Source organism: Coffea arabica, chromosome 9e (genome assembly GCF_036785885.1).
Source record: "Coffea arabica cultivar ET-39 chromosome 9e, Coffea Arabica ET-39 HiFi, whole genome shotgun sequence".
NCBI classification, from domain to species: Eukaryota; Viridiplantae; Streptophyta; class Magnoliopsida; order Gentianales; family Rubiaceae; genus Coffea; species Coffea arabica.
In genome coordinates this window covers 27,134,024-27,157,209 of record NC_092327.1, presented here as the reverse complement: position 1 = coordinate 27,157,209, position 23,186 = coordinate 27,134,024, and the positions used below count along the sequence as shown (strand labels likewise).

Here is a 23,186-nt window from a genome sequence, read left to right as displayed (position 1 = left end):
TTGGACAATTTCGTCCGTAAACTTTCAGTCAAAACACAATTCAAACTCGTAGTTTCATAATTTCGATCAATTTCATAACTAAAGTTTTATACAAACACATTTCATTCTCATATTTTCATAAATTTGATCAATTGGAACAATCGAATGATTGTTAACCAATTTGGATTGAATATCATTTTATTGTTAAATACCAAATTCGTTCATTTTTTAAATTACATAAATAATAATAAGTGTGTTCGGATAAGAGATTTTTTTTTTAAACTTGCAATATGATGTATGTGAGATAAAAAATAGATTGGATGATAGGTAGACAATTTGAAAAACATGTATATGATGCAATAAACTAAAGTTTTGCAAATAAATGACAATCTAAACAATTCTTTCAAATTTTTTTTTCAATTGGCTATAATGGAGTTGTTGCCTCTCCATGACTCCGTTTCCTTTCGAACTTTTTGTACCATTTGTCATTAAGAAGAAAGTCATAGTGCTAAAAATTTCTTATTTTTTAAATAAGAAAATGAATTAAAAATGATTTTTGTAGTTTTTGTTGATCCAATGTTTTTTGTATTATACTAACCGGCTTGCTATGGTCAAGTAATGATATTCCATTCAAATTATTTGACAATCTATCAATTGTCCTTAATTAGTCAGATTTATGAAATTATTAGGATGAAATGTATTTGCATGAAACTTTAGAGACGAAATTGGTTAAAATTATAAAATTATGAGGATGAAATGTGTTTTGACTGAAACTTTAGAGACAAAATTGTCCAACACCCTGAACAATGGGAATGAAAAGTGTATTTTTCCTTTGAAGATCTGACTGTGTACTTGGAAAGAATATATGAAGCATACAATTCCAAGATTTGAACTCTTTGAAATGATGTATACATACCTGAAGGAAGAGATAAATCTAACTACCTGATAGTCCTGTACTAAAATGGTTACTAACAATCACAATCCAGTCTATTAAATAACATCAAACAAAAAAAATCAAAACGAGTTTTCAAATTTATTAACCCAGTTAGCTGCTAAAAATTTGAACTTGAAATGAATCAATGCCTACCTTTTTTAACCCTTCTACCCTTCCTGACAACCTCCAACTATCTGATACAAGATTCGAACCAAGGACATATTTACATGATGACTAGTCCAAATATGGGTTTGTTTGGATTGTAAGTTATTTTGGATTATTTGGGATATTTTTACTGCAGCACTTTTTGTGATGTGATGTATGTGAGTTAAAAAGGTAATTGGAAAGATAAAAAGGTGTATTGGAAATTGTAATGATGATGTAAGCAAATAAAACTGGATAAATAATGCTCAATCCAAACAAACCCATAATTTCACTATTAGCCTTAGAATTTGTTTAAAATTTCAAATTGTGCCCCCAATGAATTTTGAAATAATCATGACATAACAAGATTATAAAAGTAACTTGCAAAAAGAAAGTGAGATAAGAAGCATTAAATACAACTTCAAATTCTAAGGTACTATATCTTCACTCTAGTTTTGGACCATACCTTTTGTATTTTGTCTTAAAAAAATTTATAGTATGCGATTAATTTATTATATTTAACCCTTTTGAGAAAGCAACATCTTGTCTTCTTTCTCTCCAATCAATTGATCAAGCATACTAAAAAAAACCAAAAACAAAAGTTAGAATCTGATCCCAAACTTGCTTTTAGAACGTGGCTTTTCAATAGAGTATAAGCAAATTTCTTCATTTTTTTAAACTTGTTTTTTCTCAAACTTAGTTTGTTTACCATTTTTTATGCTTAGCAAGTGTCATTATTAATATTAAATACATGGTTTTTTTAAAAAAAATACATGCTTATTATTACTAATCACTTCTTGATTAAAAAAAGTATGGTCGTTAATTTGTACCTTTATTGGATAATATTTTGGGTAAGGCCGTTAATTTGTACCTTCATTGGATGATATTTTGGCTTAGTCGTTGATTCAAACCTTGAATCTAACATCTCGTAATGTGGAAGATTTTAAGAACCCTTCGTTAGTCACTAGCTGACCGCAGTAGTTGATTCAATATCTACTTTAGTTATCGACTAATCAATCAAGAAATCAAGAAATAACAACAAACTCGACAACATTTCTTCAAAGAGGAGTCTAGAAAATGCTGACGATAATTGTTCTTTGGGCTGTATATCCTTTCTCTAATTGCTCTTCATCATGAGATGCAAATATGATTGAGGCAATATCACCGAACATTTACAACTCAGGCTGGTCGGGCCTTGGATGACTAAAGGAGTAAGGCTGCAACCCTATAGGGGTTATTTAGGCCAACAATCTTATTAACTGCAAAGAAAAATGATTTTGCAACATTTCGTCCCTCTTCTACTGATGAATGAAATGATGCAAATTCATAACTTCTCGCAATTAATTCCACATTCTTCTAAAACTGGACCGTTGGAATTGGCCACAAATGGATCAATGCGCACCCACAAAAGAGAAAATATGGAAGCAACCAGGAGTGACAATACTACAATGGTGGTTGGGGTCCTATTTTGGCGACCCAACAGACCTTTCAAGAAAGGATAGAGATGAACTATGACCCAAAAGGCAAAGAAGACCTTGCCAAGCAAAGGCCCCCATGAATCATATCCATTGTTTATTGCCCTGGAAACTCCAACTATGACCCCAATCAGGTTTATGATCAAGAGTGTAGTTGGTGGGATTAGAAGAGTAGTCCACTTGAATACATAAAGTTCTGAAAACCCCTCAACATCACCTGCTTTAGATGTCACTGTAAAGTTGGTATCGATTCCAACTAACACCTTCAGTAATCCTTGAAATACAACAAACAGATCGATGCGCGGAAATGCCCCTGATCACCCATAATTGTTCATTTCTCCACCATTCATCAATGCCTACTCCACTCCATCTCATTTCCAGGATACTGGTTGCAAAGATACAGAGAAAAAGTGACAAAAACCACAAGCTAGCGGCTTTACTGAGCTACATTGATGGTAAGAATCAGAAGTATTAGAGATCTGAAAACTAAAGAGTGTATAATGTTGTACATAATACATCAATTGAATAGCATGGGATTTAATACCTCTGGGGTAATAAAGTTTCCAGTCAACAAGCACACGGCTGGTAAGGTACAATATGCTATAAGGGGAATTGACGTCAATGGATAGACCGTAGCATTTATGTATGATACTCTTTCCAACCATTTCAATCCACTGCCATAGCCATACCAAAGAGGACAGTGCCTGCTTAGAAAAATTTCAATTGAACCAAGAGCCCAGCGGAGGACCTAGTGGAGGCGATCAGATAGATTAATCGGTGCTGATCCTACAAATGCAGGCCTTGCAGGCATACAATAAATGGATCGCCATCTGTGGCAATGCATTTTAAACCCCGTTAAAATATCCTCAGTAACTGAGCCATCTATCCAGCCAACCTGATTTGTAGTCAAAGTTGAATGAAAAATTCGTCAAACTAAATATGATCAAGAATAGGTATAACGTTTAGAAAAGAACTAAGCACGAGTATATGATCGCCAGCAGCACCTCAGTTCCCCATTCTGTTTTATCTTCATAGCCGCAACTAATCACGTGGATGGCTTCTTCAAGCAGAGAAGACGTATTAGCCTTGCCTCTGCCACCATTCTCTAGCAACGTAGATGCAACGAATTCGGGAGACTATCCAAATTTCTTCTCCAATTTGTTCTCAGCTATGACAGATAGATTTTCATCCTTGATTCCTGCAAATAAAGTTGCCCTAAATGCACAATCCACAGTATTTAAGACATAACTTGAGTTTGATTTTTGCTACTTATGGATTGTAATTATCAAACCCAATTAAATAGTTTCAAAAGGAGTAAAAGATTTAGTAAATGCATGTTCCCGTTCCTAGCTACTTCATACGGTAGGGCAGGATTGAAATTGGCGAGGAAGGAAAATGCAACTTCACTGAGGTTTCTTCTCGAGTGCAGAATCTTGTTTAGCAAATTCATCTGAGTTAAAACCAATCGTTATTTTTTCCGTTTAAATTTTATGAGATTATTTCTGGCAAAGAATTGATATTCCAAAATATGATCAAAGAGGAAACCACATTGAAATCTTTGACCAAATAAAGGAACTACATGAACAAGCAACACAATAACAGCAGGATGGTAGCCTTTCTGTACTTGAACAAGCATATACTCTATCAACTTATTAGAATGCACAATGGTTTATGATTACTATTCACTATTCTTAGGAGAACAAATACTGCAAAATCCATTGGTAGAAAAATTTAGAAGTTGTAACAATAATAAAATATATATCAAATAAATCCATGTTTACAATCACAACACATCCAAAAGACAAGAAGAAAATTGTATTGTACTAGACATGAGCAATAAAGAAGGAAAGGAAATGAAAAAGAAACTAACTTTTATAAAACATGAACTTGTAATAATATAAAAATAAACAAAACTTGTGGTTTTATGAACAAAAATTAGAAAGTGATATAAAAGTTAATCTAAAATGTAAATTGTTTAATTTTAGAATATAAAATTGAGTAAGAGATTTTAGAATTTCTGAACAATTTAGAACAAAACAGTAATTTTACAAAAGTAAGATGACAGAACTAATATTGCATAAATATAGGGTAGCTTTGAATCCAAAAAGAAAGTGTGAGGATTAAATAGCAAAAGAGCAAAAATGTGGGTATGGTAATTTTGCACTTTTTTTCAACTTGAAAGCAAAACCCGACCTATTTAGTAAGAACCATGTTTACTTGGCGATCCAACCGGACGGTTAACTAGCTTTTGCAAACTAGACCAATTTTTTAATTCTTCGGGGTTTGTGCTTTAACCCAGCTTGGAAAACAACACGATCGATGATTCAACCGGTTTGACTGGACGATCCGAGCTAATTTTTAAACATTCATTATAGTTCCATCCCTTGTTATCCAATGTCTGAGTAGACACAAAACATCTGGAGACTTTCAATCCTAGACATACCCGGACGACTTCCTAGCATGGACTTTTCAGTTTTATGAAACTTGAATCTAGTAAGACATAATCTTCTGAAACCATATGCAAAACGAGATGCAAACTAAAGAAAAGGAATAGAATACTGAGGTTGCTGCAAGATGAATAAGTACATGACTGGAAGTCATGAAATTCTAGAAGAAATTAGGAAGACAAATGCAGATTTGGTTTTTTTTTAGTGGATTCTCTCTCCATTTCTCACAATACATATTTAAATACATGATATGTGTTTCCATTTATTAGGAAGAAATATGATCATTTTGAGTTTAACTAATCCTAATCCTTGCTAATAAATGAAGACACGTGTCATGCATTTAGATGAGCATTACGAGAAATGGAAAGAGAATCCACTAGAGAGAAGTCAAGTCGGCTAACACAAGGCAAAAGATGGCCATACTAAAAATTCTTTCACAGTCCATACATGGATACAACCGGTACCTTCGGCGCCCTCTTTCAGACCTTCCACTGCATGCGCACTTGGTTCGATGCCATCTTTTTAATCGCTTTGTCTCGGATTTTGCCTTCCTTTCTTCTTCATCTTCTTACGTCCAGCACAGAGTCCGCTCCAGCACCATTCAGTTGAACAATTACAGGTTCTAGCAGGCGATTTATTTTTCTTTGGAGCATCGTAACCATAGAGCGCCAGCCGCCTAAAAACACATCCAGTCCCAACATAAATTGGTCCTTGAATGCCATCCAGACCTTTCATGTTAATCTAATGAGAAGAAATGAATTGTATTTGGATCAGATTCGTCAATGCACTACCAATAATCAGAATTGAATTTTAATACTGACTCTTACATCAAAAAAGACAGTATTCCTGTTTGCATAGCGATCATTCGTGTCAATTCCATCAAACCTTTGAGGAAACTGAACGTAACACACCCTCTTTCCCAATAGGGGATCCATCATGAAACACATTGCCTCCCTCAAAACTTTGCTATTGTTGATGTAGTGGTCACAATCCAAATTTAACAAATAAATTGCATTGGATAGAATTGCAGAGACTCTAACCTGACATGTAAGTGCAAGCGAGTAGAAAATATCATGTTCTTTGTCACTATTACGTGAGATGTAGGCTGGAAATTGTCTTAAGGTTGTCGTACCAAAGCATTCATTGCACCAGCCTTTTTGTGATGGTTAAATCCAGGTTTCTTTTCCCTTGATACATACACTAATTGTGGCAACTTGTTTGTGTCCATGTCATCTCCACTACTTTGGCCAACGAAGACCTAAATAAGGCCATCAAGAAACTATTAAAGCTGTGAACAGATATAGCAGTACAAGCAATGATGACATCGAAATCCACATACCTAAATCATCCCAGGATGATCTCTAACGTTGTTTCCGGGCCATGGAGTCCTATCCGGCATTGTCCAGCCTTTCTCTGGAACCTTTTGTGCCTTTGCAACCAAAACATTCAGCCTAACTTTAAACTCCTCGTATTCCCTCTGCAATCGCAATAAACGGTATGCAAAATAACATCTGAATGACCTTATAGGAGAAAAGCATTTTAATCGACATATGCTTACAGAAAACTTATACCTTCATTACTCTTCGTTCCCTTACAAAGGAAGGCTGAATCTTATCTTTGAGATAGTCAATCTTCTGAGCGAAATACCACTCAGGTGCCCGGGCTCAATACTGAACTTCTTGCAGAAAGGCACCATTCCCTTGCAAAATCTGATGTTTTTGACATTGCCTCAAATGTTAACATGGAGGCACCATCATCTGACACACAACATGAGACTCTATCAACAAGATAATCCACTGCAAGAATGGACAGAATTGTGTTTGCAGTCACCAAGGGTGGTTCTTTCAATAGATCAACTGTAGTGACAAATATGTCTACTGGAGATAGCTGAGAAGGCTGGCCTTCTTTTTCATACCTAAAAACAGGCCAGAAATGAGTTTCGAGAAATCAAACCTAGGTTGGCATTAGCTATTAAACATAAATCTGGGAATGAAGTTTGATGACATCAACCTAAGCGACAATCTGTCTAGAAGTTCCCCTTTCAACTGGAAGCCACTTTAGGAATTGATCAAGAATCCATGAGATAGCGAACCAAATTTCACAAATCACAGATACTAGCCACAATGCATAAGCATCCTGTACAGGATTCATTAGCCGATATTGGAAGAAAAACCCAACAACAACCAAGCGAATCACGATAACCATCCGATATAGGTTGATTTGATTTGAAGGAATGTGGACTTTTCTAGACAGTGGTTGTCGACCTTCATCCATCCTTGTTGAAAAGAAAAAAAATTCAAAGTTAGCAAACCAATGAAACTATGCAGGCTCGAAATAGTATATCAGATCAGTAAGAACTATGAAAGAGAGAAGGCAAGTTCAGTCCTCAAAAAGATGCCAGTTTGCAAACCGAAAGGCATGGTGATTTCATCAGCTTGTAAGTTTTGAAATGTTAATATGACATAAATAAAACTAAGGGTATAGGCTTGGCAGCTGATGGAGAAATGAATCACAGAAGCTTGACATCACAAATGTCCCAAAACTTGTAACTAATTGTTCTTGTAATTCCTTGGAATTTCTTAAAAATAGCTAATAAGCTGAAGTTGGTTTCTATTTCATTAGGTGGCGATGTTGACATTTTGGTAAACCTTACAAGGGCAGGTCGAGATCCATCCCATTATTATCCCAATCTTTTCCATTATTGACACTCTCCATGATCAGTAGCTTGTCTTCTTGTTTCTGTTTCCAATTTTCCATCCTCTCCTTCCAAGCTACACTTCCATAGCCATAAGCAGCTAAATCCTTGGAAGGATCCAAGGATCTTGTTTTCACTGCAAATTTTACAGCTGATTGATCCTGTAAATGTATATGTGTAAAGTTTGAATAAATAAACATATGGAATTTTATGTGTCAGAATTGGAAAACTCAAGTAGGTGTACTTATTACCATATGTATTCTCGAAACGAACAATAAACCAAGATTTATCGCAGAAATAAACATAAATTAAAAAACAAATTACCTGGAAGGCCTGGATCTGGAAGAGGAAGTGCATGTGACTTGTTGCCCCTATCACCTCCATTTGCAAATGGCATGATGGAGGGGACCAATGCATGTTGTTGAGGAGGTATATTAGCATCAATCTGCATACGATTTATGTACAAAAGACCAATGTTGAACAACAAGTACATGCATCAGTTCTTGAGTATGGCTTCAGTGGAGAGTAATCATAGAATTAGGAAGTAGGAGAAGGGACAACATAAATTATACCATTTCGCTATCAACGAGAAGAGGAACTTGAGCCAGCTCTGTATGAAGATTAGGAGGAGATGCTGTGTCTGCACCAAAAGATGTGCTATAACTCTCCATGCCGATGCCTACTGGAGCAGAACTCAACTTAGCAGCATCACTCTCCTGGACTGCAAAATTGAACTCGTTATCCAGGTCATCGATATCATCTTCTTCTTCATCACCCTCCACTCTAGCACACCCTGCACATCGTTGTTGCAGCAAATAATAGGTAAACACATAACGGCAAAAAAATAGTGGGCATAAAATTGGATTTAGGTAGAAAGCAAAGCTTTATTCTAATTTCTACCAGCTTAGCTTCATTGACAGACACTTACAAGATGCTAATTGTTTCAATTGTGATTAAACTTATTATGGCGGTAGTATTATTAAGGTGCTGCCCAAGCCTATTGCTTCACTAATTCATGTGGTCAAATGTATTGGTTTGCTAAGCAGGAAGCTTGCCACCTGATGCAATTTAAGGGACGAAATAGAGCAAGAAAGGAACCAAGATTTCACTTGCACATGATTTTTTTTTAGTTTTACTGGCTCAAAAGTTGAGAACTTGGCAAATTCTGAAGGCGATTAAGACTCATAATCTAATATGCATAAATACAGTAGTAATAAAGCTGTTCATTGGAACTATAAGACTCATTCTCAAGATCTAGCTCAATGTCAAAAATAAAATAATTTAGTACATCTCAAGGGGATAGTAGTTGATGTAAATTTACTATCTTTCAAAACACTGCATGGTTTTTGCCAAAAGTCAATATCCTTTTAAAGATTGGAGAACTCAACTATGAGGCAATATCAAGATTAATGGTACATTTTTCTTTGGATTATCTTCCATAAACCGTTCAATGTAAAACATGTGCGAATATATGACACACAATCTTCATTCAAATTTTATTGGATTTTACACATGAAGCATGCATGCAGTCCTGCTCAGTGTAAAATCCTACACCAAAGTGTAAGAAATATTAATCCTTCCTTTTGAAATAAAATTCCAACAAATTACTTCTTGCAAGCATATACATATGAAGTGATCTTTACATACCCTTGAGACGCTTGAAGCGAGTTTTGCTCTGAGGGCAGAGCTGAGTGCCCTCTTGGTGCTCGTAGTCTAGCACGCCCTACAAATAGGGAAGGCACACTCATTGCATGCCACAAACGGCTCCCTGTCAAGCATAAAGCCAACCTCATCACCACAAATCTGGCAAATTTTCCTGCTCAGCTGCAGCTGCTGGAACAGCCTAGGCTAAAAGTACAGGAAGGGCCAATGAGTAAGTTCACTCTGTTGACTTGACACACCATAGATTTACTAGCTAGGAATAGTATTTGCCTTTTTGGCAGACGCAAAAAATGATTATGTATGAAAGCAAATATTGTCACAACACCTATTTTAATGCTACAACATATTTCTTTTCTCTACAATTATCACTAGCCTTATACTTGAATTGTGAACCTCTTATTTAGAGTAACCACTTCAACCTTTGTCACAAACAACCTATGTAATTAAATAGTACTCCTAAGTCCTAACATTGTAAATGCCGTGGAGCAGATTTAAGGCCTTTGCAATCACAAAGTTTGATTGCAGAGAGATCCATATCAACTCAACCCAATCTAGACTGTTCAATTCAAATATTGTTAAGGTAAATTTTTTGGTCATATCACCTCTGCCCCAATTTGGTAATGGCAGAGGGAACCGGAGCCTTGGAGCAAACAAAGTTGTCTGAATATAGCACTCTATACAGACAGGTAAGTATGGCAACATAGCTAGTTGAAAGACTTACAGCATCTGATGAGCCATCATCTAGCCGGATGACAACTAGCTCATTCCGGTGATGAGAACCAGCAATCAGACCAGCATTCATGTCCATTGCATGACCAACAAATACATATACCCGTTTCTCGATTGAAGTTGAAGTTAGCTAAGCTTTTCTCAATATATAGATCAAGAAATTCAATTAGCTGCTAGTTCAAATTAAATTGCAACAGTACTAGCTAGCTAGCTATTGAGATCTCTATGCATCAACATTGAACAAAATTTGCCACGGCAATAAATTTTCTTCTCGTTTTCATATCAAGACGATCAGTTGGAAGAGAAAGGCCAGCCATTAGCACTTGTACAAGTGGTCCAGTACAAGATCAAAACCCTGAATGCTATATTATCAACAATGGGACGCGCAGGATAGAAGCCTAAATTCCAAGCTAAACCCATGCAATTAATCAAGAAAACTGAAAATAGTCTCCCAAGTCCCAACTGATATATTTCACATTATCATCGCAAAGATGATCGAGAGGAAGAAGAAAAAGGTCACAAGAACTGAACTGATATTATCTTTCTTTCTTTCTTTGTTTCTCTTTACTCATGTCATCCAACCATGGTGTGAAGAAAATTTTCGTTTAGTAGAAGAAAATCTGGACGGAGCTCCCAACTACATATAGCTACATTTTTATTAAGATACAGACCGTTTTCTCCACAACTTAATCTTCTTTGTTTTTTTAATAGTTTGTTGGAAAAAGAAAGACTTGTCCCTTCTCTTGTATTTCTTGCAATCCTGGCTTCAGATCATCAACAACTCCGCCGGCACAGGTAAAGCCAATTTTGATACAAGTAATAAAGGCAGTTCATATTACATAGAATGATACAGTGCTAGGGTACTTTACCATGGTTTCCTGGTCTTGTATCCTTAGGTAATTTGTTCAGCATTCCGGACTAGTGAAGTCAAGTCAAGGAGTAGTTTTCAAATAAGCTAAAGCTATGGTATTACACGTCAAACTAGATTTTGGAGGAAATGCACAAAGTTGTAGAGTTTTGCAAAAGATTTTTTTTTTTTAACGTTGTGAAAGAATTTGAGATACTTCTTTATGACAATTTTAGTGCATAACATTCGATCTTAAAGGACATCTATTAGGTTGTAGCATTTTCTACGTTGAATTAAGTCGTCTGATGAGCAAAGGATATAGTTAAGTTTTTCTACATTATCAATAGATGATATGTATCAGGCATCTAAATTTGATCCCATAAAATACATTAAAGGCTAATTGGGAAGGAACAAAAGAGGATACATAAGACTAGTTAAGAAGATGCTTTCTTCTGCAAGCTTTCATTATTGAGTAATTCAATCAGTGGTTAGCTTCCAAGTTATACTCTAGAATTAGTAATCATGAAGAAACGATATCTTTTTCTTTCCAATTCCCGCCAGGAAGAGGAATTCCTGTTTTGCATCTTCACCAAAATCTAAGAGTATTTGGATCTTTTTGGTTTTCTTGTGGAAAACTTTCATTCCGTTTGGTATTTTTTGGAGTTACTATTTGCTACATATGAGTTAAAAAGGTGATAGAAAAATATGTTCATGGAAAACATAAAAAATTTTTGGAGAAAATTGCTCAATATTTTTTGGTTCCCACAGTTTTCCTGGATTTTTCCATGTCTACTGATCAATTCCACAAGATTGTGTGTATATTAGCCTACACACTATTTCGAAAATAGAATTTGCTCCTTGACCATGAAAACTGACTAATGGACCTTGGCCTTGGCTTTGGATGGGAGTCCTTTTCAAAAACTAGTTTTTCAAATATAATAAAAATTTTTAAAAAGTACTCTAGAAGGTAATCTAAAAATTAGTTTAAATTAGTTTAAAATTTTAAAAATATCTCAAAATATATTCTAGAAACTCTTCTACTCTTAAATATCCCAAAATATTTTCTAAAAATATTCCAAAATATACTCTAAAAACTCTGCTACAGTAAAATTTTTCAAAAACATCCCTCAAAAACAGATAATCCAAACGGAAATGAAACACGTGCAGATTTACATTGGTGGTGCCAGCGGAGGCACGTGCCCCCACTGGGTCAAATAAAATACCATTATTAAGCATAAAAATTTTTAAAATTTTTAAGTTTTGCCCCCATTCAATTTTCAAATAACTACATGATCTAGTAAGATTATTATTGTAACTTGTGATAAAGTAAGGAAGAGAAGAAACACATAGCAGCAAATATCTAGGACATCAAACTCTCACACATTATTATTTCAAGCACACATTCAATGTGTGTGCAACTAATAAAAAGATATTTAAAAATTTAATTTATTTTTGTTGAAAAGTATTAGTTTAAAAAAGATCAATTTTTTAGTATTTTGAGGAATATGGTAATTTTTTGTTAGAAAAGTGTTAGTTAATTCAATTCATGTGGAGTGGTAATAGAAAATTAGGTAGTTAAAATGATGTAGTAACTCTTTTTAGAAATAAAGGTACATTAAGCAATGCATTAAATGACATAATTTATTTATACCAAACTCCTCCCTCTACCTTGTCTCACTGCTTTTGTACTTTGTATCAAAAGTAGTAAAATTTTATTAATTTATTATATTTAAGTCATTTAAAAAAAAAAGTGACTCCATTTTATACAAAAAAAAAATTTATGAAAAATTTGATTTTGTTACTTGTGTTATTATTGATATTAAACACATGCTTGTTATTACTAGTTACTTGTGGATTAGAAAAAAAATTACAAATGTGAATTTGTGCCCAATTGAACAATATTCTAGCTCCGCCACTGAAATGAAAGAAGTTTCAGACATGAAGGTTGATGCATTATGTCCTACCAATGTGCTAATTACCAACAAAACATAGACAATATTGGAGTATTTTGGTTTTTGGGGATGAACCAAAAGGATGGCTCCTGGCTAACATTCTCTTGGTATTGCTCTAGATATAATTAAGGTGCTTACATGAACTGCAAGACAAGAATTATTCTTTAATTATATTGTGATTGAGAGAGGATTTATATACAGGATTGCTATTAAGGCACACTCTACCTGTTTGTGTGCAGATAACAAAACTTGTGTTTATTTGTAGAAATGGTTTTGTCACAGAAATTGAGTTTACACTTTGTAAAATCAAAATTGTTGAAAATAAAATAAATAGATGAGTAATTATTTGATGGTTACCCACAGTCAATGGCGGAGCCATATGTACTTGTGGGTGGGCAATTGCTCCCTCACAAGTTTTATGAAATTGTAAAATTGACTTGATATTTTGTACTATTTTCAGCTTTGCATCTAATTTGAATCCCCTCAATTTTTTTAAAAATACCTATTTGCTCGTTTCAAGTTTTGTGAAATTATAATATAGGCTTGACACTTAAATAGTGTTTTCACTTTTGCACCTTATTTGCATCCCCTCAATTTTCTAGAAACACTGTTTGCCCCCTCAATCCCCATAATTTTGTAAAGTTCCTTACGTTAGACCCTTCACAAAGTTTGAATATTTATTTTATGTCCCCTCCTTCACATTTTTAAAATTCTCTCTTTATATAAAAATGCTATATAGTTTCACTTTATAGAAAAATATTCAACCTATTTAAGTTTAAAAATAACTATGATGTTAAAAGATTTAACTCTATAACAAATCTACATGCTGATAATTATTCCTTGTCCACAAGGCCTAGCTCCACCTAAGGCTCTCAACGGACCAAGCCCAGGCTCGAACCCGGTCCAATTCAATCATTTTTTTTTCTTTTCCAGTATTCGGGACAAATGGTAAATCCATTAATTCGAATCTAACTCAGATCAATTTTCTGTATAAGCCAAAATGGGGTGGATATGGATTTATATGTTCCGAACTATTTTGGACCCAAATCTGATTAGTATAAATATTTTAATAAAAAAATATATATTTCATTAAAATTTACTACTAATATACTTATTTTTAATTAAAAAGGATTTTTTATAAATCAAATAATTATTAGAATTAATTTAATTGTACTGTTAATATTGTGTTGCTAATGTTTATGCACAAATAAAACTTTTTTTTATTTTAAGAGAAATAACAGTGGTTCCTCACTTAACGGCTTATATCCTTAATAGAAAATACTTACATGTTAAGTGATAAGTGAATAATTTATCACTTATTTTTTATGTAAGTTTTTTCTAGAAATTGAGTGCCACTTAATTAATTCAAATGTTCAATTTTTGTTATCAAGTACGTCTAAACATGTTAAAATCTAAATCCATTAATTTTAAATACTGAATTAAAAGTAACAGGGCCCAAGTTACAACGCCTCTTACAACTCTATTTTCGTTGATAATCCTCATGTGATGAAAATGTGTGATGCCATCTTTTCTTGTGATGGAGACACTACTGTGCATCGAAGTTAAATCGTGTGATAAACATTTATTTTCTCTGGATCGATACATAAGTCATAGCTGAAATACAAATTACTATAAGAATATGTGTACCTAATTCTACCCTTAATTTGTAACGAAATTTTCCACCTTTCAGCCACTAATAGTTCTACCGCATGACTAGCAAGTTGATGACCTTGTGAATCGTGTGTTTTTACTAATGATGAAAAAGACTTCAGGTTCAACAAGCAAATATTAAAACCTCATAAGCAAGCAAGATGAGGCCATATATGAATGTGGGAAACTGGAGCCAACTGAACAGTGGTTATGAGATTTATGTATGACTAGTGTAGAAAAAATCCACAAAACAAAACCCCCAGGCAAAGGCAGCGAAGCAACAAGGCACCGTAGACACAATGAAGAACCTTCTTATTACTCAGGAAGTTCATTACCCACACAACATGCACTTGAAATCGAACCTGATAGAAGAGGGAGTCTAGCTTGACATAGCAAAAGCAAACTAAGCTAAGCGGCCTTCAACCACATTCATTTCAGATAAACATGAGTCAGTTCTACCAGCCAATCATGCTGGAAGCGCATTCAGACAAAATTGTTTAAAAATCTTGTGCCAAGAGAACCTATTGCAGCAAGACAAAATTAAGAACAAAAAATGCCATAAATTCTTCAGCAAGTTTATTTCATAGACCAGCATTACATGCTCTCTGATCCATTCCAGCTAACAAGAACCAATTTAAACACCAAAAAGTGCCATTGTTTATTTCACCAAATGAAAAGAAGCAAAGAAGGATTTCTTTCACCCACCCGCCATCCCCAAAAGAAACCAAAATAATTATGCCATAAAAGAACTTGCCAAGACCTTAAACAGTCACCAAAAACAGAATTTTAATGCTAAATATGTACAGAAATTTAGCACTAAACCCAATAAGTACAGTGTCACTTTTGTTTCCTTCACTGTCAGACCCCTCCATTGCTCCTATAGATAATAGATAGTCAACATACTCAGAATCAAAGCCATCACCAGATGATTCAGAAAGTCCAGATACATAGTCGTCAAATGAGTCATCCTCAGAAGTTTCAACATCAAATTCATAATCTTCAGTGGAGTCATGAGGATGCCTCAGATTTTTAAGCTGTTCAAAACATCTTTTCTTTAATTCACCTCGAAGGTCAACATTAAAACACTGCCTAATATCTAGAGATTCCAGGTGGGGACAATTGTCAAGAATTGCTCGCAGACCGTCATTTGTCATCTCATTCCCAGAAAGTCGAAGATGGCGCAATCCATGCATGGTCTTTGCAACAGCATAAGCTTCCGCATCATTAATACCTTGATGTCTATAAGCTTTGCGGTTTAATGTGAATGACTTCAACAAAGGGCAAGAACTGCCAACTACTTTCAGGACTGGGAATTTCAGTGAAGAAAAGGTGCAGCTCCTCCAATAATGGAAAACTTTTAACAGCTTTACCCAGGCCTTCATAACAACATGCAAGTCGAAGGCGTCTAAGCTGACCTGATCTGTAAAACAAGGTGAAAACCTTAAGCTTCAGAAGTGGTAATTGCCAGTAAGTAGAAGAAACAGACGTCATACTTGGGTCATCCATGGAAACTAACATGAGCATGGAAGCAAACTGTTACACAGCTTAAGGCACAGTAATTAAGCTAATAGTCTAGGACATATGTGAGGGAACAAGTAAAATATTATGATACTATGTTGCTTTGACAAGAACTTCACATGGCCTTCTACAAGAACCAAGACAAGCGCGCATCTATACAACCCATCACTATGTGCCCCTGACTATGACCTTCCCTTTGCATTTCAGATTTCTGGTCCAAGTTGCATTTCACATACAAATGGCAGACAAATAATGTGCATTCCATAGCTGCAAGTTAATCAGTTAAGTGTTACACAGCATCCTCAGCTCTCCCAAAATTCGCGAGCAGCACACAATTGCTGTTGTTATTATTTGATGTAAAACCTATGCTACATTGTCAATATAACAACGCAAAAGACAAGACTTAACTAGAGACTTCAAATTGCAAGGTTCTAATCGTCAACACCCACCTGTCCTAAAAGCAAGGTACCTAAACCTTTTGTGGTAGGCCACCATACTTTTATAACAGATGGGCCTGTCAGATTAGGAACTCCAAAAGTGGGAGCCCTTTAATAAGTTCATACCATTACACCAGCCCATGATAGTCATACATCTTGTCCTTAAAATTCTGTGCTAGAATGGCTCCCTAACTGTCATTTCTATCCTATAAAAACATTTTTGGTGCTACAATAAACGCATAACATAAATTACGCAAACAACAGGCACTCCACAATAAATTATTAGCCTCATATAACTGACAAACATATATGGAGGGAGTAGGGGATATTTTCTTAAAACAAAGCACAATTCTTGGTCACTTGTTAAAAGGCATTGCTGATGGCACTCCATGTCCTTCTTAACTTTTCTTAAATGCATGTGAAGAAATGAAGCCAATAACATTAGCCTTCTACTAATTTCTTATCGACTAAGAAAAATACCAGCAAAGCATGCCAAATTGTGCCCTTTCCATGAGTAACTTCTCCATTGCACCCTTCTCACACATTTTCCACAAAGCAAGATAGAACAGCGGCAAATTCCACGAAAATGAAAAGCAAAAAAAAAAAAAAAAAAAAAAAAACCTCTGAAAATAAATTCACATATCCAGCAATGCAAATGCAAGCACATTTAATCAATAACATCAAATACATGTATTACCTCTCGGCAATATACTCAAGCAATTCATCAGTACCAAAGTACTCAATATTAATAGCAACCAATTGCCCCTGGCTGCGATCAATTGCGTGCTTGCACATGATTCGCAGGTCATGATGAGGCATGTCCTGGAGATTCCCAGGGTAAGACATGTCAATCTCTCGCCACATACATGGGTCCTTGCGCAAATTCCTTGACATGTCAATCTCTCGCTGCATACAAAGGTGCTTGCACAAATTCCTTGACATGTCAATCTCTCGCCACAAACAAGGGTCCTTGCACACATTCCTCCATGCCGTACAAACTTTCTATGCAGTCTCCAGTATTTCAATCGCCCCAAGCCTGTGCAATATGTTGGCCGTTATTTCCGCTGGCAAGTCCACCCACGGCGGCGGCGGCGACGGCGACATCGCTTCTGAAGGGGAAGCAGATGAAGGGCCTTCCGGTAGCCATGCTTCTTGTTGTTTGATTGTCAAAGGGGCTTTCTTCTTCTCCTCCTTTCCCTCCATTTGTGATTTTAGGGTTCGTGCAGTTTGGATTAGAGTCACTATCACTGTAACCGTTACCGTTTTGGCCCGTTTTAAGAAAGGTAAAAGAGCTGTCAAATTGGGTGCTCCGAGTGAGTTTAGGCGGGTCACTCAATTATCCTCTATGACTTATTTAAAGTTTTCTCGTGGTAATTTTTTTTTTTTAAGAAATGTATTATTTATCTGCACTTCATTCTTTGTTATTTATACTTCTATCATTTATTTTATTATATAATTTAATAAATAAAAATTATATGGTTAAAATAATAGTAGGAGAGTGATTAACTAAAAAAAGAGTGCAAATAACATTTTCCTTTCTTTTGTTTTCTTTTTGTTGTAATAAAAAAAAGTTAAAAAAGCATATTATCAAGTTAGTAAACGAGTATTTTAATCAAAATGAAAAATCAATGAAAATAGTACGTAATGATGATCTCGATAAATATTTCAAATAATTTCATATTACTGAAGTTGAATTAGTTTAGATATTTATACGAGAAGTCAATTAACACAAAGATTGAAGAATCTATTTGAATTTTAGGAAGAAAAATGAAGAAATAGAAGGAAAAAGAATCTAGAAATAAAAGGAAGGAAAATAACAATAGATGTGATGCGAGCATAGGATCCATGGTTCATGTTCAAGTCATGAAAGTGGTTGATTCATAGAGGCTCATTGAAGATTAACAAAACTAGTTGTCCCTTCCTTGAAGTTTAGTGTGTTTAATCAAGTTGTTTGTTTTTTAATGTTATTTGTTTAAGCATGTTGTTTGTCATTATTTTTCAGCAATTGTTAGTTGGTTAATTAGTATTAATTGGAGTTAACTTGAGTCATTAGCTTTGGTTAACTAAAAGGCTAGGTCATGTTGACCATGGTTGAGCCTTAAGTTGAGTTAGTGCCCTAGTTCTAGCAGAGTTAGGGCTAGAAGTCTAGCTAGGTGAGTTCTAGTCATGTTAGGTTTTCGAGTCTTGTAAAGGCTATAAAAAGACCTTAGCTATATGTTTGTAAGTAGAGAAGTCAAGATGAATTAAAGAAAATTCTAGCAAAACACTTTGTGTTTAGCAAGTCTCTTGTCTAAGAGATTTTTTCTTGAATACTTGAGAGGATTCTTAAGTTTTCAATCAACTTATCAATTCAAGATTGCGTTGAAATTGTGGCATCATTCTACCCTTCTAACCAATCTCGAGCAGTCATTGATTGGTTTAGTTACCATATTTTTGTATCCATAGCTTGGTCAAGATAAAATTTTTCGCTGCTTGATCGACTTGGTTCTTCATGACAAGTCCTTGTTGGGTTGAGTTCGTATCAAGATGTATGTAGGTTCATTGGGCGATCAGCTAACCAAAGCCTTAAGCATTGAGTAAATTCTTAAATTGTGATGAAAAAAAAAGTTTTTCTACAAGGGGGGTAATTTTTGAAGTTAGTTCCAAGATTATGATCTTCGCATTTGTGAAATGCGAGTTCAGATACTTCGCATTTCACAAATGCGAGGTCAGTCTCTCAGAAAAAAAGGAAAAATTGCTCGCATTTGCCAAATGCGAGCTGTATTACCTCGCATTTGTTGAATGCGAGGTACGCAATCTGAACACAACACCCTTGAGGTCGACCACAATACGCGACCTCATGGTCACGTATTACAACCTGCAACCGCAAAGCTAAAAACGCGACCATGGGGTCGCGTATTGATCCCTCGGCCATAACAAAACGAATATGCGGTCAGTTTCTTCATTCTTCTTCTTATTCTTCCTTGCGTTTTCTCTCTTCCAAACTCACCCAATTCACAAATCTTCATTTTTGCTGCATAATCTTACTAAAAGCCATCAACCCAACAGCTTTTGAGCATCATACAACCTTTCTAACCGAGAAATTATCAAATCTTTTAATCTATAAGAAATATAACTTTTTTGTTATTTATATACAAAGAATTACTAGTAGATAAAATTTTGTACTGAGAGCTCACATTTGCTAACTTCTAATTCGTGTGAGTTTTAAAATAAAAAGGATTTATTCCTCTATGATAAATGTCAATGCAAAAACAAAAATGATTGTGTGCTCCTAATAAAAAAAAAAGCAAATTTTGAATATAATTGTCTAGGAATTTGCATTTATCGGATGCGAGATACAGTAAAGCCGAAAGCCTACTAGTTCGGTTAAGATTTATTGCCACAAATTATTATCAAGTATTGATGGCAATATTATGGATCTTTTTTTTTTTCCAGTTCTAATGAATTTAGAGCCTTAAGTAGTAAAATTTGTAGAAATTTTCATTGCAAATTGTAAATCATTTTATAATTTGCAGTGAAACCATAAAGCAAGGGAAAATGGCATTACAACTGAAGCAAAAAGAAAAATCATGGCAAAATATAGATTCATGGAAAAATCATGGCCACCAAGAAGAAAACGCGACCACAATACGCGACCTCGTCGTGTATTGTGTAGTCACGTATTACAACCTACACCCGCAAAAAACATTTAGGGGTCAGAAATATAGACCTCGCATTTGATAAATGTGAGGTTGCTGACCTCGCATTTGTCAAATGCGAGGTCTATATTTATTTATTTATTTTTTTTGGGTTTTGTTGGTCGCAAAATTCAAGGGACTTCGCATTCAGCAAATGCAAGCTCCGTAAGCTCGCATTTGCTGAATGCGAAGACCCCTTGGACAGAATCTAGCACTCAAAATGCCCCTTTTGTAGAATTTTTTTAAAATTCATCATAATGTTAGAAATTTCTCCATCCCTTGCCCTATCCGCTGCATACTTAATAAATATAAATATGAATTTTATATATAACCTAAAAACTATAAATGAGTCTTAATTAAAATAAAATTCTTAATTAGTTATCTGTAATGAAGATTTAAGTCGATCAATCCTTAGTTATGATGATTAACAAGGCAAAATGATGATTTGGACTAATATTTTTAGTGAGAATTTTGCTAGAATAGATGCTCAAATATCCGAATAAAGAATGAATGAAAAATAAGAAGGAATAAAAATTGTCGCTCAGCATCAGATGCAGTTTCATACGCACAATTACTTGATTGGACATCCGAAACACCACAATGGAGATATCCCCTATCATTGGACACAACGTTGGAAGCATAATGAAGGGTCAGCTGTCCGAACATTGAAGCAAATAACATCGGATAAAATGTTGAATGCTAACTCATTCTATCAGCCGTTCGAAAATTAAATGCAAAACTTGGAAAGCTACTAATCTCTTTCGGATGCATTTGTCGAACAGTAAATATTTGGATCGCCGTCCGATTGGGTTTCTTATGTATAGTTCAGATGCAAAGCATTTGGTTCAGGCATTCGAGAATCACAATGGTTAGTTTTTAACAACGAGTGTTTTTGACCGTTGGGAGCTTCTTGGATCAGATTTTCATCTTCTATAAATACCCCAAGGCTTGAAATATTAGAGAAACTTTTGCCTATAAAACTACAAGTTTTGTGAGACTGATTTTGAGGAAAATTACTCCTTGTATGTGTACTTATATTTTTTGTGAGGTTGAAAAGTGAAAAGAGTTACTTCATTGGTTGGGTGAGCATTCAATTATAACTTAGAAAGGGTTGACTAGTGAGAGTTGTAAAACCCGTTGGCTCAATTAGGGTAGAAAGGTATGACTAAAGGGTAAATCCTTCTTTGAACAAGTTGGTTTGTTTCACTAAGATTCGAAGAAACTCTTAGTGGATTCCAAGCTTGAAGAAGTTTAGAAGTGGCCGTAGGCACCAAGAAGGGTGAGCGAACCACTATAAATTGGTTTGTCTATCTTTTACTAATATAGACAAACTCTTAGTGGAAAGTGTTTGAGCAAACTCTTGGATAAATTTGGTATGAGCAAAGCGTGATCCCTTCTTTGTACAAGTTGCTTTGCTTCACTAAGATTGGAAGAAATTCTTAGTGAATTGAATTCCAAACTTGAAGAAGTTTGGGAGTGGATGTAGGCATCAAGGAGGGTGATTGAACCACTATAAATTGGTTTATCTATCTTTTACTTTATTTTCTTTTCCTTTTATTTAATATCTTGTATGAGGCTCAAGTGTATGTTCACTTAGATTAATTTGGATAGTAAAGTTGGATGAAAATTTGCTATTTTTACTTGATTTCTATTCAATCTAATTCACCCTCCCCCTCTTAGGTTGCTCTTGACCTTACATGTGATTAATTAGTAATAGCAGTAAATTGAGGTAGAGCATGGTAGTAGACTATTAGTAATTGTAATAGTAGCAGCAACAACTATGGTACTATCAGTAGTAGTAGTAGTAATAGTAGTGAATTTAGTTGTTAGACTCGAGAAATACAAAAATGAAGTTACCAATCATGGGCACTTACAGCCGCTTAGGTTGTTGGGCACTACCAATGACTTAAATTCTCGGTGAGATGGGAGGTCAAATGTTCAAACTTTGCCTTCCATCGCTTTGCCACTATGTGACTTCTCCAAATACATACAGGTGTATTGTGCACTCATCTGGTTCAATGGTGGTTCAGTTCCCATTGATTTTCCATTTGGTCCAATTGGGCCTCTCTCTAGAATATGTTAGAGTAAGAGTAAGAGTAGAGTAGATGGTAACAATTAAAAAAATATTCATGAGCACTTGCACGTTGTGTGGGACCGAGGGAGTTATCTGAAGGCAGGGCAGAAGGCAAAGAAAGGTCCCCGCCCCAAAGCCTCATGTTGCCATGCCTACTTATTAGATGAATAAAAAGGAAAAACGAAGAAACAATTGAAAAACTCAAAAAAAAACCGAATGGATTTTTCTGGTGCTTCATTGTTTGCTACCGGTAGACATATTTTCATAGTTCAAGTACAATACAATGCTAAAATACATTCAATTTCTGGCTTTTGCAACAATTTCGAGTTTCTTTTCAATGTAATTATGATTTTAGTGATTATATGTTGTATATTTAGTTAATGTTGTATCAATAATAGACCATTCCATCCTATTAAGTCTTAGATTATTAAAAATTAAATGTCATGGGGCTTTATGCCCTGTGCCTCGAGCTTTAATCTCTCCTGGAATAATATAAATTGCCTTGCCTAACGTTTCACCTTTTAAAACACTAGTTGGAATCTAAATTTATTCATTTAACACCCATTAACATTGTGACACCCCGGTTAGTCCTTAATTTTGATATTATATGAATTAAACAACATTAGCGTCATTTTTGCTGCAAAATGTGGTTTTAGGGTTGGTGGTAATCCTTTAACTGTTATTTTGTTCTAAATATTTAGCAAATCCTAATTTGGGTTATTGCTAAAACCCCAATTTTCGTATTAATCACAAGTTCATGCTGGAGTTAATATTAGGCATACTAATATATGTTTTTGTATAGGTAAGTATAGGATTTGATTTATTTTACAAAGGTTAAGTAGGTTTAAAAAGCTAGAAAACCCTAAACTAGTAAAACCTCTAGTGTTCTACTAAATTAGAAACCCTAAGTTGGGTTTAAAACCTCTAATTTTGCTAATGTCAAAAAGGTTGTTATTTAGTTGCTTA

General features: G+C 34.9%; 2 pseudogenes; both read right to left on the bottom strand.

Moving 5' to 3' along the window:
- Positions 1 to 2,381: 2,381 nt before the first annotated feature.
- On the bottom strand, positions 2,382 to 10,144 carry LOC113709930 (probable cellulose synthase A catalytic subunit 3 [UDP-forming]; annotated as a pseudogene).
- A 4,924-nt stretch (positions 10,145 to 15,068) lies between these two features.
- On the bottom strand, positions 15,069 to 17,768 carry LOC113709739 (F-box protein SKIP19-like; annotated as a pseudogene).
- Between the last annotated feature and the right edge of the window lie 5,418 nt (positions 17,769 to 23,186).